Here is a 17908-nt window from a genome sequence, read left to right as displayed (position 1 = left end):
ATTGAATGCGAGGGGGGCTAAATTCATCATGAATATTGTAACACATAACTGTTGCCTTTCCCTCTTTGTGATGTATTTTTGCTTTTAAAAATAGTAGCCAAATTAAGCTAGGAACCAAAACAAAAACAAAAACAGACTGGGACTCTGAATCAAACTGACTCCTGGCTGCTAGTGTTGCTTCCAACCCTGCAAAAGAAGAGAGGTGAAAATATGTAAATTTAACGAAATCACAGTTCTTTTTCTTTAGCAAAAAGCTTTCATGTTATTTGAAATAGCCAGGCTGCTAGAGTAATGTTCTTACATATAAATGGAAATCCTTTTTGATATTTGCACTACTGATTTCTGCACTTCCTTTAATCTCCGCTTTCAAATTAATAGACAATAACATCAGATTCCTTCCTTGGCTCACTCAGCACTTGTGCATATTTACCCAAGTGTCTAGAGTGGAGATTGTACACATATCTCTAATCCACCTGCCTATGGTAGTTAAAAGCCTAGATAAAATCAGCAGCACTTAAATCTTAACCTTTTAAGTCTGAAATGTTTTGAAAGTCTGGGCTCATGGCAACTGCAATGAGCAGGAGGAGAGGGGTGGAACTTGAATGTAAAACATTTCACAGCTTGAATTATTGTTTCTTTCCCGTGGAAACTAATCCAGAAGTTGCACTAGAGTGTTACTTCAAGAGTACTAATAAAACTGATTCGCTCACAATGTTTTTACCAGCACTGGTTGTTCATGTTATCTTCCTCTAGCCAACTTTATTTTTTCCTCTAGACAATTTAGTGCTCATGAAAATCACAACAAGGGCAGGTATCATCCATCCCTGTCTTCCACACAGCTCTGCCAATGATCCACCGCCTGCATCCTTTGCTTTAGTTTTGGGCCTCTAACATGTTTGTACTCCCTTCTCCCCTGAGTAATGACAAGTCCTCCCTGGCCTTCTCCCAGGATCTGGGTCTGATGGTACAGAAACATTGATTCGTTGGAGAGGGAGCACTAGTAATGCTTATGTTCAACTAGGTTGCAGGAGCATTAGGGTGCTTAGGATCCATTATTTAGATAAAGCATCTGATTCATTAGGCAATATGGCCCACACAAGTGTGGAGTAATTGAGCACCAAGATACACACAGCCTCATCATAAAGCAGCATTCAGGGGGAATATTTTTCTTTGGAAGGTGGGCTATGTGGAAGTGAAGTTACAGGGGCTGTCCCCTCTATGTCTCACTGAAGTCGACATTGATTGCTTTAGCAGAACAGAGGACAGCATTGTATTCTGTGTGTTCTTTGGGCATTTCTCCAAGGAGTTACAGTATACCACAGTTACATATCCCTCCTGGGCACTGGCATTATGAGATTTTTGTTGACTACATTGACATTTTGGGGAAAAGGGCTAGCTGGGAACAAGGATGGAGGAAAAGTATGTGTGCATCTTTCTTTTTCCCGGTGTCTTTCTCTCTCAATCTAGCCCCAACAAGGGTGTCTATAGAACATAGCATAATGCTGCATTGTTTGGCGAAGGATTTAATTTCACTCCATCACAAGCTACCATTGCAGCCCCCTGTCATTGCAATTTGTCACACTTTTTTGTGTGCTATATCTCACTGAAGTCACAACTCCTCCTCGGCCCATTGCATAATCTCCTAGTCTGAAACAAAGCTCTCAGACATAATGAAAGAGGTGAAATAAGGAAAGGGAAAGTCAAGGCCTACTGTTATCACTATAGACCCCACTCCCACTGGCTCGGCAGGTTCAGTCACACCAAGCAAAGCGGAGTGCGAAGGACCTGCTGTGTTTTTTTTTAAAAAGGCCCATTTATTGAGGCTAAAGGCAACACCATTGGCTGTTCAGAGATGTAATCCTGTTCCCTCCTGCAGACCACCGGCCAGAAGGAGGCTGCGGGGTGCCTCACTAGCCCACCAGGGAGTTGAGAGCTTCCAAAAAGATATCATAGGGAAGTGGAGAAAAGGAATGGACAACCCAGTTGGCATTAAAGAAAAGGACTCACCAGAATCTTGATTCAAACCTAAACCGAAGTTATCCATTAGAAAATGAATATAATAGCCGCCAACAACAGAGAAAACACAATAGAGCAAAAACTAACATCTGTCTAAAGAAGGGGATTTTATTTTTAACAATACTGAGATCAACAGCTCTCTCCTGCTTCAAGGGCTGAATTCAACAAGGTGGTTCAGCACATGCTCAACTTTAAGCACACGGAAGTCAATAGGGCTGCCCATGTGTCCGAGCTAAGCATGTGCCATCACACCTTGCTGAATAGAGGTTTGAGCCTTTAGAGTGAAGAAGGCAGGTGAAATTTTGATACTCTCCTAAATTCATCTTACACGTCACAATAGAGACAACTTATACAAATCCTCCAAACAGGCAAAAAGAGAAGAGAGTAATATTCAGTGTTTTCCTTAAGAAAGGAATGGAGGGAAATTCTTTCACAGAATAAATATCAGGGGCTGGACTGTGCTATTTTTGCAGTTATTCACTGCACTAACCTGTCTCTCAAAGCCTCATATTAGTTTCTACAAAAATTAAACTTTTGTTAAAAAAAAATATCATGTCTGTCCCTTACAGTTGCAAACATGAACCAGTGCAGCCCTGAGTCTGCAGATAGAGTGAAGCACTATCTGTAAAGGCCACCTGCTGCCTTTGGCTCCTGTAAATCTCATGAATGTTCCCCCATAAGAGGTTGGGCTCATTTGGACAAACACAAACTCATGAGTGCCTTATCCAGATCAAATCTGAATGTTGACCATTTAGGGCTAGATTTCAGAGTAGCAGCCATGCTAGTCTGTATATGCAAAAAGAACGAGGTGTCCTTGTGGCACCTTAGAGACTAACACATTTATTTGGGCATAAACTTTTGTGGGCTAAATCCCACTTCATCAGATACATGCAGTGGAAAATACAGTAGGCAGATATATATACACAGAGAACATGAAAAAATAGGTGTTGTCATAGCAACTCTAATGAGACTAATCAATTAAGGAGGGCTATTATCAGCAGGAGAAAAAAACGTTTGTAGTGATAATCAAGATGGCCCATTTCAAACAGTTGACAAGGTGTGAGTAACAGTAGGGGAAAAATTAGAACAGGGAAATAGTTTTTACTTTGTGTAATGGCCCATCCACTCCCAGTTTTTATTAAAGTCTAATTTAATGGTGTCCAATTTGCAAATTAATTCCAATTCTGCAGTTTTTCATTGGAGTCTGTTTTTGAAGGTTTTTTTGTTGGAGAATTGTGACTTTTAGGTCTGTAATTGGGAGGTTGAAGTGTTCTCTGACTGGTTTTTAAATGTTATAATTCTTGATGTCTGATTTGTGTCCATTTATTGTTTTGCATAGAAACACTCTGGTTTGGCCAATGTACATGGCAGAAGGGCATTGCTGGCACATGATGGCATATAACACATTGGTAGATGTGCAGGTGAATGAGCCTCTGATAGTGTGGTTGATGTGGTTAGGTCCTATGATGGTGTCCCCTGAATAGATATGTGGACAGAGTTGGCAATGAGCTTTGTTGCAAGGATAGGTTCCTGGGTTCATGTTTTTGTTGTGTGGTTGCTGGTGAGAATTTGCTTCAATTTGGGGGGCTGTCTGTAAATGAGGACTGGGCTGCCTCCCAAGATCTGTCTCACTGGTTTCACTCAGCTATTCAGCAGAGTGAGAGAAGAGAGGATCTCTTTATTCTTCTGCTACACCCTGGTCAGCTAGTGACTCCAGCCCTGGGGTGTGGGAGGCCAGGGGCTATTTACCTGATACCTCTCCCCCACACCCTTGGTGAATAAGTGGATGTGGAGAGGTGTAGAATCCCTCGCTCCATCCATCTACTCGCTGGGTTTTTTGAATGACTGATTTTTTTTTTTTTTGAAATTGGGTCTACTTTCTGTAGAGAACTCCCCTAAACCAAAAAAAATTTCAGATTTTGGATGAAATTGTTCAATATTTGAATTTCTGCACAAAAAAATTCCACGGAAAATGAGGACAAAAACATTCTGCTCCCTCCCCCTCTCCCCCATTTTAATTGAAATTTTCCTCAGGGAAAAAAAATCTCTATGTTTCAGCTAGTTCTAAAACCTGTCTTTTGCCATAAGAACAGGTCTAAGATACTCACAAAATACATAGCAATCTGACATCGGTGTTAACATTTCCTGAGTGTCTCAATCAGAAATGAAACCCCCTGGCAAATGACAGTAAGACAGAAGGAGGAATGGTTTTACAAAAGAGAGCAATAAGAAAGGAAAATGTTACAAAGTTTCCACCACATGCTTTATAAGAAGGATGAGGTAACAATGAATCATTTATGGAACGGATTTATTGGGTTATGGAGATAAAAGTTTGCAAAGCCAGAATCCTGGTAGGGCTTGGATTTGGCTTCGTTTCTGCTTTAGTTTTATCCGGTACACTGTCCAAGTTATTAATCCTCTGGTGTTTTCTAAGCTGGATGAGTTGTTGTCAGTGTGCTCTTTGGGCCAATTTCTGGCATGCAGGCCCTCTGCCTGGTGTAATATTTCTCCAAGCAAATCTCTGGGTGGTCTTGTCTTTTCCTGTGTTGTGACGAGTAAAAAAGCAGATAGCAGGAGCCTTTCAAGAGTGCTGTTGCAGGCATCAGTCTTCAACAGGAAAATGATCCACCTGGAAGGATGCTGCCTTTCCAAAGAGAGTCAAGCAAAGACCTGATGGGAAGATAAGCTACAGTATGAAATGTTTGTAGTAAAGGTGCAGTTTGTTGCTAAGGGTAAAGGCTTGTTCATTAGCCGGGGCTGGTAACTGGAACTCCCTTGCAGCTTCTCTGTGTCATAGGAGCATTAAAAGGCAGCACAATCAATTGCTGGTGGGGAGGGGATAACTAGTATATCTCCTTCTGGGAAACCTGCTGACCATACCTGGAGAAGAGTTGACTGGCTCACGATGGAATCTAGTATCCAGCTTTCTTCAGTAATTGCTCTATGATCCCTTGCAGTGCATGACACTAAGGAGCAAAATCGGGGCAACCCCCAGGTAAAATGGAACAGGCAGCATAAATATTGTAGGTACATATTTCCTGTCCTCCACTTTCTAGCTGCTAACAGCTCACATCCTGAATGCTGAGGTTACTTGGTGGAAGGGGATATGGTTTAACAGAAAAGAAAAGAGTTAGGAAATATTCTACTTTTACAGTTTGTTCTCACTGATGCCAGATTTACATGACATTGGTCAAAGTAGGCTTCAGGCAGCAGTAACTTACTGAGCATGTTTTGTTTACCTCATCAGAAAAGGGGTGAATGCCAGTGGGGCAGCCAATAGCCCATAACAGCTGTTCCTACCATGCATGTGAAGAGCATGGAGCTAGAAATCTGAGTGTGGCTGGCCTAAGATCCACATGTCCTGCCCCCCACATGTTAATCCTTTGTGAGTCTACTGACCAGGCAGATAGGCCTACACAGCTTCAGATTTGACCTCCCATGGGGACAGTGCAACAGATCAGAAGACTCATGGGAGCCATAAATCTCTGCAGGTAAGTTCTTTTCTGTCCCTTTGTATGTGAGGAGAAGATATTGCTCTGATAAGGCGAGGAGCCTTGATACCACTCTCTTAAAGGATCAGTTAAACACCAGAGAATGGGGCCATTTGTAACCCCTCCCCCCAAAAAACTGCTCTATTCCTGACTTAGTTACATCATGGTGCAATGACAGCAGAATTAAGACACTCCTAATAGTTATTGAAAGGTTTTTTTGAGGAGTTAATCTCAAAATGTTTTGATTTCAGATATAATTTTGATAAAGCACCCTGGTGTCTGAGTTTACCCAAATTATCTGAACCTCTGCATCTGCTGGGAGATGATTTGTGGGATTTATGGCACTTCCTCTTTTGTCCCAGCTGGAACTACCAGAAGAACAATTTTTCGAGGCCTGTTTTGGCATTCCCAGCTCTAATCCCATCTGGAACAAGTAAGTACAGATTCACCTGAATATGATATAAAGCCTTAGCTGGAGATTTCATAACCTTCAGATGGGTCCTGCTTGAGTGTGGTTCTAAGGGTCCACCTGACATGGATCAGTCCTTGCTCTGAATCTGCTTCAATAAATGCCCCATAGTAAAATACATGTGCACCAGGTGATATAGCTTCTGCTTTAGATGCCAAACACAAACCAGGAAAAGCTGTAGAAGTTTCTAAAGGTTTGTATGTGGTTGAACACAAACCCCAAATTAAATTTTAGCTTAGATTCTCTGCTTAGCAGTGACACACTTGGCAAAGGCAATGTGAAGACCACCAGGGAGCAAATTATGTTTCTCTGATTATCATGGTGTATTTGCATTAATCTCAAACCATTGGGTTAGAGAAGCGGAGGGGCTGCTCTGTTTAAGCCAACTGGCTATAGTCTTTTTTGGATCATAAACTACTTGTGAATTGGCATAGTGCTGGTATGCTCCATCCTGCCCATTCCCAGCATATCCCCAACATAATCCATAACATCACGGTATGCAGGGTGATTGGCACTAGGCATCAGTTACTCCACTTTCCAGTAGTTAAGAGCTCCTCTATGCTGAGGCAATTCTCAGCTGGCTAGTTAGGGCCAGAGTCCATCATTTTATACAGCCTGAGTGGTGCAAAGTTTCTGGAACAGGAGGAGAGAAACTGGGCCTTTGTTATCTGGAATTTAAGCCTTCGTATAGCAAGCTCTCCATAGACTGAACTCTCAGAGACTCATATGGGAGTTTTTTGTGTGGAGTGTTTGCAGGAACAGTCCCTTAAATAGCATTCAAGTGTCAACCATGATCTTATTTACCTCTTCAGAAGATTTTTTTACTGCTTCAGAACACTGAGAATGGCACATAGGAACTAGTGGCTTGAAGAGTCCAGAAATAATGTGTTTATTGCTTGTGAAAAGTGTCTAAATGACAGCATGAGCAAGCTAAGCTTTGTGAATATCTATCAGCCAGATGTCTTGCAGAATAATGCTCTCTGACCTGGTTTGAAAAATCACATAGAGGAAAGGGGCTGAGATCTTATTAATACAGGGGTGCTTCGTAGCTTTGAAAAAACTCTTTTCTTACACTCAGCTTCCTTGGTTTTAATTTTTTTTGGGGGGGTGAGTGGGAGGAAGTAGGTTTTAATGGAACTGGGTGTAGTTTGGGGAATAGTTTGTGGTATGAAATATATGATTTTTAAGACAGAATTGATTGATTTATTCCTTGCAGAGAAGCCAGAAAAGTTCACGACCAACCAGTAGACTTTTGCAGTGTCTTTAGTGAAACTGGTACAAACTTTTCCTATTTCTAGGACTTTTTCTAGGATTTTTTTTTAACTATAATGATTGAGATATAATATCCTTCATGTGCAATTCTGATAGGCTTCCTGGGCAACCTTAAGCAAATCTCTTAGGACCAGATTTTATATTCAGGCCTAAAGAAGCAAATAAGTAACTAATGGGATTTTCAAAAGCAACTAAGCAGGGCTGTGTACCTAACTCCTATTAATCTGCCTTTGAAAATCTAGTCCCTAATATCTCATGCCATCTGTAAAATGGCGCTAAAGCACATCCCTACCAATGGGATGTGGGTGTGTGTTGTTAAGAAAATACATTAAAGATTGCACACAAATCCCTTAGATTAACTGCATGTGTGAATTTGCAAGGTCTGATTCTCTTCTTATTTACACCATTGTTACTCAGTTAAAGTTAATGGAGTTACAGTGGTGATAAAAGTAGTGTGAGAGATGACTCAATCCCATAATGTGATATCAGGTTCCTGGACTAAACAAGATACTCATATTTCATGAGGCAGGTCTCCCATGAGCAGGGGTTGACGTGTTACATGGGGGAACCCTCTATTTTTACGTCTAGTGCTGTGCCTATTGTGAGGATAAAAAGAAGACCCTAGCTCTCCTCATCAGGTACTTTTTCATAAGCACTATATACCCTTAAAAGAAAAAGTTAAAAAAAGCGCATTATCTGATCTAGCTGAGCCATCAGTGTTCAAAACTGCCCACCTTCTTACTTCTGATGTGATATGAGTGATTCTAAGAGACGACCATTTATAGTCCAGCTCAACATTAATGGCATTCAGCCTGCATGGAAATATATGTTTTACAGGACACCACATTGGTTATGCTTGAGAAATCTTTCTAGGACACCCATAGCCCTAAGACTTATGCATCTGCATAAAGTCTGCTGCATTAGAAACTGAACAGAATGGTCTGTCTCTCCCACGGTCTTAAGTTAACACTTTTCCTTTTGTCTGGGATATTCTTTTCTAAACTTGAAATCCAGTTGGCCAACAATTAAAGCCAATTAGCACGTGAGGAAAATAAACCACAGACTCTACTTCTGTGTGTTTCATGGACTGTTCGAAAGGCTAGTTAGCTCAAAGCATTAGCATAGTTCTGTATAGGTCGAGACATACAGCAGAGACTAGTTGGCTTAAAGTATTAGAAGACTCGGATAGTGGCCTGGCTGAGCAGACGTGTTATTCTGAGCTCACAGCTGCCAAACATTCTTGACAGGAGATGAGGCAGATGTCCAAGGACAATCAAAGAGGGAAGAAAGTTTAAGCCAACGTTTGCCTATCTCATATTCTCTACTTGATCCTCTCCTCAAAGACAAGGCACAGCTGTTGCACTTCAAGGTCTATCTGGTTGAACCCAACAGCTCCTCCCTTCATGCCCCCTCGTTTTTGCTTTCTCTATGTTGGGCTTTGGCACCCTACCAGACCCCATTAACTCCACATGGGACCATTAATGGCATTACACTGGACTTATGCCACTCAAAAAACCACTCTGATTTGTTTTTTGAATCCTTGCAATATTTTGGCCAAAGTTCTTTGGTGTATTAATAGCATGAAAATGTTGTAAAATCTACTTAGGTTAAAATTGCATGCCTGTCTACCAGGGATCAATTTTACCATGAGAACAGGACAAATAACATTAGCAAGGTGAGTTGTTGTTGCAGTAGCATTAAAACACCAACATTAAAAATGCTTGATCTATAAAGGCACCAGAATCACTGGTCATTTTATTTTATTGAATAAACAACGCTAGGCTTGTGATGATGAACAGTGTGAAAGGCATAAGGGTGTGTTGGCTAGCGTACAGGACTGGGATACAGCACTCCTCGTTCTGTTCTTTCCTCTGTCACCGGTTTACTATGCAACCTTGGACAAGGCACTTAATGTCTCTGTGTCTCAGATTCTAGATTTATAGAGTGGGGGTAATTATATGTATCCACCTTTCACAAGCACTTTGGAAACCTTAGAGGAAAGGAATTGTATATGTGCAAAAATAGTAGCTTTATAAATGGCCTTCGTGACTATAGAAAAATGCAGCAGGTCAGTTTCATTCAAGCAATCAGGAGAAAACATATGGTCCGAAACAAATAAATAAACAAAAACACCTGATCTATTTTTTACACAAGAAACTATAGTATTTCCTAGGTTTTCCATTAAATAGATCTAGTTTCATAAAACAGAAAGGAACTAGCCTCAGAGGTTAAGCTCTTTTATTTTCATTGAGTTCTAATTTTCATTGTTCCAGTCACCATCGAGAACTAGGATCAGATCCTACCCTGATGCAGCTATTGTATTGAAAATCGTGCTTTCAGGTTTCTTAATGGTTTGATCAGTGGAAAAAGAGGAGAAGGGGAAAATGAGCATGGGTCATTGGGGATTCTTATTAGTGCCATTGGGTTTGAGAAGGTGACATTCACCATCAATAGCACATCTTTTTCAGGAAGTCATGTATTGCTGGACAGTTCTCATATGATACTGGACATCATAACAACTGAAGCAGAAATAACAGCAGCAATAACATGTCCCTTTGACACAGGTGCGGGTAATGTTTCAGAAGCTTCAAAAATGGCAGAAGTGTGTGTCCAGTGATCCAACAAATCACTTTTGCCCATGCTTAACTTAAACATGTGTTCAGTGGGGCTATTCATATGTTTAAAGCCCCTTGCTGGATTCAAGGTCCATTGCTTGATGATTTCTCCATCTTTAGCTTGTTGGAGGTTAGGTTCTTTTTTCCAGATTCACTATGTCATTGGGCTGAGATGAGAAGAGTCTTCGCTGCCACAGAAAAGGCACACAAATTCTAAAGATCACATTTTCCGAGTGTGGCATCTGTATGCAACCACGAAGAATTGCACAGCTGAGAAACTAGGCTTTTGTCCTCAGTTCAATTTACAGATGGGGAACTGATGTACAGGAAGCCTGTAGAAAAGCTAAAAATTGAATCTAGCTCTCCATGGTCCTAATTCAGTGCCATATCTTCCAGGCCATCCTTTTTATCTAGCAAAAATAGGGAATTTTAAGTGCAGAAACAATTGCGAAGGATAAACACAGCAATAGCGTAATATAAATGACATAATTTGTCTGCCTAATTTTGAGGCCTCTCATTTTTTGGATGGAAATCCCAAGTTCCAGGATGAGGACTATCACTAGGACTATCACAGAATTGCACATGGAAGTGATCTGCATGTGCAAAGTTGTAATCATATGCAAATAGAGGCACTTAGGAATGTGTCACTAACAATGATGTCACCATTGGAAGCTGCCTGCTGATCACGATCATGAGAAACCCTAAAAAAGAAAACAAGTGTGCATAGCTCAGTGTGCAGATGAACAAGTGAACAATAACACATAAGTGTGTAGCCATGGTGGGGCAATAAATAAATAAATCAAGAAGTTACATTCCAGTTTCAAGCTTCCTAAGAGGTTATTGTTATAAACAGTAGTAAGGGAGAATAGTGCACACTGTGAAAAAACATCTTTGTCTTACAGTTGCCTCATCCAATTACTCCCTTCCCTTCTCCACCCATTTGTTTGTTCCACTTACCTCTAATGCCTTGTCGTAAACTCACCTTGTAAGCTGTATATGTATGTACAGCAGTTAGCCCAGTAAGGCCTTGACTTGCTCAGAAATTCTAGGTGCCACATCATCACCTTTGCATAACTTGGGATTTTCGGAGGCGTAAGGCAGTTCCCACTGACTTTCCCTGAGACTTGGGTGTCTAACTCCCTTAGGAAAATCTCAGACATAATTCTTGTAAAGTTTAGAAAATTAATTTGGCTGTCTATTTAAAGTAAATGAAATAATAATATCTAGTGCTTTTCATCAGCAGGTCGCAGAGGGCTTTACAAAGAAGGCCAGTGTCATTCACTTTCAAGTGTCCCCTCCCCCTATTTTTTTTGTTACCCTGACAACATTAATTTTCTAGTGTGGTGGTGGGGAAATAAACCCTTTGGCAGTGGTGTGGGGATGTGACCATGCTGCTGCTCTGAGAGAATCCAAACAAACACAAGGATACATAGTGCTCCTGCTCGTCCCTTCGTCTCACAATCTTTCTGATAAAAAGCAACAAAGAGTCCTGTGGCACCTTATAAACTAACAGAAGTATTGGAGCATAAGCTTTCGTGGGTGAATACCCACTTCGTCAGACACACCCACTTTCTGATGCAACCCTCAAGCCGTGGGCTGAGAACAGGATAACAACCACAGCAGTATTGTCTGTGAACCCATCCTCTTACTGGCTCTGCTGGGGTTTTCTCCCCATGCTTTCAGCAGTTGGAGATTTTGGTGTCTGGTTGGCTCAAAGACAGCAGTGCAGTTTCTTTATCATGCAACTAGTGGGCTATTTTGAGTTCATCATGAGTCTAAGAGACAAATAGAAGGAAGAGGGCCTTATTTGTCAATTTTCAGTGATGTTGAGCACTGCAGTTTGCTGGTTGCTGTTCTACTATGGGTAAGGTTAAGATTTTGTTACAGTTCTTTTTAGTAAAAGTCACGAACAAATCACAGTCAATAAACAAAAATTCACAAAAGCCCGTGACCTGTCTGTAACTTTTACTAAAAATAATGGGGGGTGGGGACTGACGGAGGGACGACTGAAGCGTCAGCTGGGTGGAATGAGAGCCCAAGCCCCGCTGCAGGGTGCGGGTCCAGCACCTACATCTGAGGGCTCTGGTGCCTCGGGGACCCTACCAGTGCCTCGATGCTGAAGCATAAAATGTCATGGAGGTTTCTGAAAGTCACAGAATCCAAGACTTCTATGACCTCCATGGCATAATCTTACCTTCAGTCAATCACAGTTAAGGATATGCGTACCCTGCAATTAAAAACGTGCCACTGGCCTGAGACACAGCACCAGAGTTCTGTGATGCAGCTGCGACTTTTGCTTTCTAAAGATTCCAGGGCAAAATGGAAACACTGCAAAAGCTCAAGGAATCAAGCACTCAAGAGCAATTCTGCAATAACAGCCTAAGATGCACAGCTCCTGCAAACCAGAGGGTGTAACGTTCTGCCCAGCTTTGAGCTACCTTAGGCTGTTTTGCACTGATTACATTAGTTTTACTGGTGCTGCCACCCTTTTGCCATCAGTGCCCTATCACATTAAGAGGAATTTGGAAGCTGAAAGATAAAACCAAGGTTCCAAGCTCCTGCAGTCATTATCGATTTCATGGGGCCTTTTAGAAGATTTAGGGATGTTGGGTAAAGTCTTCAAAAGTGCCTACATGACTTATGAGCCTAAGTGTCTTTTTTAAAAGTGACTTAAGTGTTTAGGATCAAATTTTCAAAGGTATTTAGGTACATAAAAATGCAGATGGGTTCCATTGATTTCAATAGGAGCTAGCTGTGTAGGGTCTTTTGAAAATCCCACCAAGTACCTATCTACATACCATATACAACTCTGGCCCCAAGGCGTGTGCTCCCGAATAACTTGGTGCTTTTGAAAATTTTACTCATTAGCCTTGGTGTTTTGGCCAAATTCCATGTAAGTAACTATATTGTGCCTATTCAAAGTGCCCCCGCATAGCTGTATGTGCACTTTTCTGTCTGTCTTCTCATCCTAACTTGGTCCATAGTGTAGTTTGTGGTATTTCCAGACTAAAAGTGGCTGCATTTCAGTGACGCGTTTATAAAAGGCGAGATTGCACTTGACATCTGTATGAACGCATAAATGGGGAGAGGACACAAGACTCCCTTCTTCTTCTTTGTGCTCCCATGCAACTATCAGGTATAGATGCAGTTATAATAATACTCTGCTCATATACAGCACTTTTTAGCAATAGATCTCAGCACATTTTACACAGGAGGGTAGTACCATTATCCCCATTTTACAGATGGGGAAACTGAGGCTCAAAGAGAGGAAAGACTAAATGCCTCCAGGGACTTAGACATTGCAATACTCGGTGCTGCAATGTCTAACTTTAGGTTCTTAGTCACCATGTGGGATCCACAAACTGTGAACTGGGGACTGAGGCTTCCTATGCAACATATAGGGGGGAAATAGGTACCAAAGAATAGAATCCCACAAAAGCCAGTGCACCTATTGGATTGGGCCCCACAGGCAAGACAAGTGGGCCAGTACCTAGTTTGAGGATTTGGTGGAGGCTTAGGTGTGAGGTAGGTGCTGAGCTGCAGACAGGACCTGGGCAGCTGTGCACACACCCAGTTGCCAAACGATAGATACCTAAGGTCTTTTAGGGTAAAAACATAAGCATCTGCAGGATTAGGCAGCAGCTGATCAGGGGTTTTGAGGATCTCAAGGGTGGCTAAAGTGGCAGGTAGGACACCTAAATCCTTTTGTCAACCTGGCCTGAAATAGTCCAAATTCCACTAGCAGGCTAGTAGCATAGCCAGGAATAGAATCCAGATCTGAGTCCCAGTCCAGTGCTCTGTCCTTTAGACCATACTGCCTCTCAGTCTTTGTGCTCCCCTGAGAATAAGGACTCCTCCTAACTAGCATCACTTGTCCCTACAAAGGGGCTGGAGATGGAGAAGTGGCTTGTATCGTCCTGCTCCATTCTCATTAACCAACTGACCTGCCATGATAAATCGGGAGCATATCCTGTCACAGTGGCTGCATTTCCTATAGGCAGATGGCGACACTGTGTCTATTCGTCAAATATGCCTCCTGAAGCTTCTTCTTTGGTAATGGACCTCCACTAGGTCTCCAACAAAAGGCTATGCTTTAAGACACATCTGAGCCACGAGTTCATAAGGGGCTTTGGACTCCAGTGGAATGGATGGAGCTCTGTATATGTAAGAGGACATGACCCGACATTTTATCAACAATTACTCCTAAAAGAGCATAAAGAAGTGGGTTGTTTTTTTTAAACTACTTGCTTGACAGTATGGTGGAAAATAGTGGTTGGCTCTACAACCCTTGCTCTTGCAAGATGGCTGGGACTGCGGGAAGAGGCAAGACAGCAGCAGTATGCCTAAACTAAATCAACCCCCTCTAGCACTTCATTGAAGATAACCCAGGTGTTCCACCTACTTGATTTGTTTTATAGACAGGCATTAGATCATTGATAGGAAGGAGGAAACATTGCTTTACCAAATGGGGAGCCCGGCAGGATGAGATGACTGTGTCTTAAGTCACTCTTCTTCTGTGTGTCTATAACATCAAATTAACGCTATACGCACAAACAATGGGAATCTTTGGTTACAGTTCCTCCAAAAGTTCTTTCCACAAGCAGAAAGTCTATCCCTTTCTTGCAGCTTGCCAGGGAAGCCAGCCAAGGGCAGCATGGGGCTGGAGGCAGCTGCCGTGAGTTGAGCAATCAGACAGGACTGCAAGAGAAGTGCCTGTTCATTCGCAGCTGGGTTTGCACAGACTGTTCCGCTACCTTGTTATAAGAGCAGGCGGGCCTTAACTTCCATGACATATCACAGAGAGCACTAAAACCATACATCAAGCCCAGCCAGTGATAGCATCTGAGGTGGCAAAGAATTAGCCTAGGCTAGTGAGCAACGTGCTATACTGATTTCCCTGGGCAAATAAGACGGCTTTTCTTTGAGAACACCGAGGCACTTTGCAGTTGCATTGTCATCACTTTCCTCACCTGAATTCTACTTGTACTAATGCTGGTCACAGGTAAACACATTGCAGGTTATTGTTTAAATCTTGCTGTCCCCTGCAAAGGGCAAGATCCTCCCTCAACTCAGTAAAACTGAACACCGCTCCCTTTGGCGAATCAGCCCACTTACTTTGAGAGTCATCCCCCTTAGAGGCTAAACAAACTTTCCTAGTGAGCCAATAATCAGCCAAGCCAGGCCAGTTTAAACCCAGATGGCAATAATTCGAAGGACAGATCCTCCAGCCACCTCTGCAAACAAAGAGCAAAGGGAAGTTTACAAAAGGCCCATATGTGTCTGAGTCATTTAAAGCCTCACAGGTACTCTCCCACCTCTTCTTTATCCAGAAAACATCCTCAAGGGAGGAAAGACAGACATATGTTTGGCCTCCACAGGAAGCTCTTATCTTGGCAGGGGAAAGCTATTGATGTTCATGTTTCACATTTCTGACACCCAAAACAGGTTCTGATGTTTAAAATGAGGTAACGGTGGAACCTGTTTTAAATATGTAACAGCCTCAGAAAGGAACAGTCTAATCACTGCATTATCCAACCTAGCAGAAAACAGTTTGAAAACCAAACTTGGAAGAGGGGGGCTTAGAGGAACCTTCCACAACAAGCCATCATCAGTATTAACCCTGGTATTTATTGCTCATTTTTACTATGATGCATAGCAAGCATTTTCTTAGCCTTGCATTGCAAGAATATATAATTCATATGCTTAATATTTTGCCTCAGCTCTCCGTGCATATGTTACAGAGCTGGAGACTGTTTGTAAGTTTGCTATATATCAGTTGACACCTCTGTAAAATCTTTATATTGAATGCCTTTGGCAACTATATGCCAAATAATAGCATTACCATTTGTAATTTCCTTCGCTTCAGCTTTCCTGTAAGCTTTGCTCTGTGCATTACAAGAAGGAAGGATTTAAAGAGCTTTATTGGTTCTTGGTTCTTCCTAATGACCTTTCTTCACTTTTGTAAGTCAAACTAACTTTTACCTCTTCTCCTCCTGCATTTCCAAGGCAAGTTCCAACGGCGAGGAAATGACCAAGGAATTTACACAACCACTGTCCCCCCATTTTTGCTCCTCATGTGCCTCCAAATCCTCTCTTGTGAGTGCCTCCTGTTTGGCTTGCTCTGGTTCTGCCCCCTATTCTGTCCCACTTCTTATCTAGCAATTGCTTCCTCTCTTGCTCTCTTTCTAATCAATTTATTAATTACTATTTGTCTTGCGGAAGTGCCTTAAGATCCCAGTTAGGGATCAGGGCTTCAGATTCTGTACAAAGAAAGAACAAAAAGGCTGCCCAGGGCCCAGAGTTCATGATATACTATATAGACAATATGGCATAGATGGAGTGAGGGGAAGGTGTTTGAGATCAGTAGAGATAAACCCATTTGTACATATTCATGATCATGGGGGGTCCAGTAGTCAATGTCAAATTAGTTGTTTCTTCCATAAATTCTGTCTACATTGGTTTGCTCACCTCGAATTGCTCAACACCCTCCCTGACCCATTGTCTTTTGTTTTGTCTGTCCTGCGCATTGTCTTGTTCATGTGAGACTCTGATCTTTCCAGGACTGAGACTATGTGTTGTTCATTGTTTCATTAGCAACATTACATTGACAGATCTGTATATTTGCTTCATGAAATAAAGTTCCCATCTTTCGTTCCCAGCTCAGTATTACTCCAGAGAAAGCCATCAGGAAAATGTGGTATCGTGTAGAAAACAAAGTATGTTTTATCCTGTGTTTATCGTAGTTTATGCAATACTTTTCAGTTTGATGTATGACACGCTTTCTAATGTGCCTCCTCGCATGCTTCTTTATTATTAAACATTTTGATGGAAAAGTAGAATACAAAAAAAAACAGCTTTCAAGTAATGACACTGGACTAGCAAGTGAATCACCACAGTATGTAGGTTAGTGGTTCCCACTAGGCTTGGTTATTCGGGTCTTGTGAATAAGCTTCACTCTTCATAGCTGAATCTCAGTTCTGTGCCCCAGCATGCTTTTGCTACCCACCCCTTTTCAGCTGTGAGCAGTGGAGTTGGACTGCCACAAAATCCCAAGCTGGCCCTTGAGTTTGGAGCAAACCACTGGCAAGTTCTGATGTGAATAGTTGAATGCGCTTAAGCAAGCGATGGCAGGTGCTGCTGCAGTCTGATCCAGGGAAGGTGGCATGGACATCCAGAAGAATGAAGAACCATTTTTAGAAGTCATTACCTATCCACAGACAAGCATAAGCTTTGAGGGGAACAATGTAAATGCATTTCAGGGATTTTTATCCTTTGTCCATTTAAAAAGCAGAATAGGAAACAATTATAACCCTAAAAGTAACAGTCCTGGGTGCACCTGCACAAATTTATTAACACCACAACCCTGTTGTTGGGAATGTAATAATGATGCACTGACAGGAAAAGAACTGGCTGCCATCACTGCTGCAAACACAAGCAAACACTGTATTCAATAAAGCAAGGATTTGTCTCCCCCCCGCTCCTCCCCAGCAATGAATGTTCATGTGGTTGTTTTGTATTAGCTGCGTTGAACATGCAAAATTCCACAACAAGCCCATTAAAAGTGTGTTAAATTACAATACTCCTGTTTAAACTCCTTCATCAAAATGTGGATTCTAATTTACGGGAGCAGGATGGCAAACATGTTGGCTGAGTTAAGGAGAAAAGGAGCATGCAGGAGAATGATAATGGACTGCATGGCATGTTTATTTCCTCATTCCAGCGTGATGCTTAAAAGTTTTAAATTAAATGAACCAACAAACACCCCACTCCGTTAGATATGGTTATATCCTTCTGCCCCTTCCACTTTGTCCCCTGGTGCGATAGAATTATGTGAAAAAAAGCCCCTTTGCCAGAAACAGATTTTACTATATCAGAGTCAAATTTTACTACATTATTATGTGTGTTCCACAGAGTGATTTGATTGGCTGCCCTATCAGAACACTAAAGCTAATACTATAGTGCAAACATGCCATCACGCTTCCCCAATAAAAAGTTTTATTGTATCCCAGCGCACATTAAAAACAACACTAACTACATTAATACAT

This window comes from Chelonoidis abingdonii, chromosome 9, assembly GCF_003597395.2.
Source record: "Chelonoidis abingdonii isolate Lonesome George chromosome 9, CheloAbing_2.0, whole genome shotgun sequence".
Classification (NCBI taxonomy): Eukaryota; Metazoa; Chordata; order Testudines; family Testudinidae; genus Chelonoidis; species Chelonoidis abingdonii.
This window is presented reverse-complemented; position numbering follows the sequence as displayed.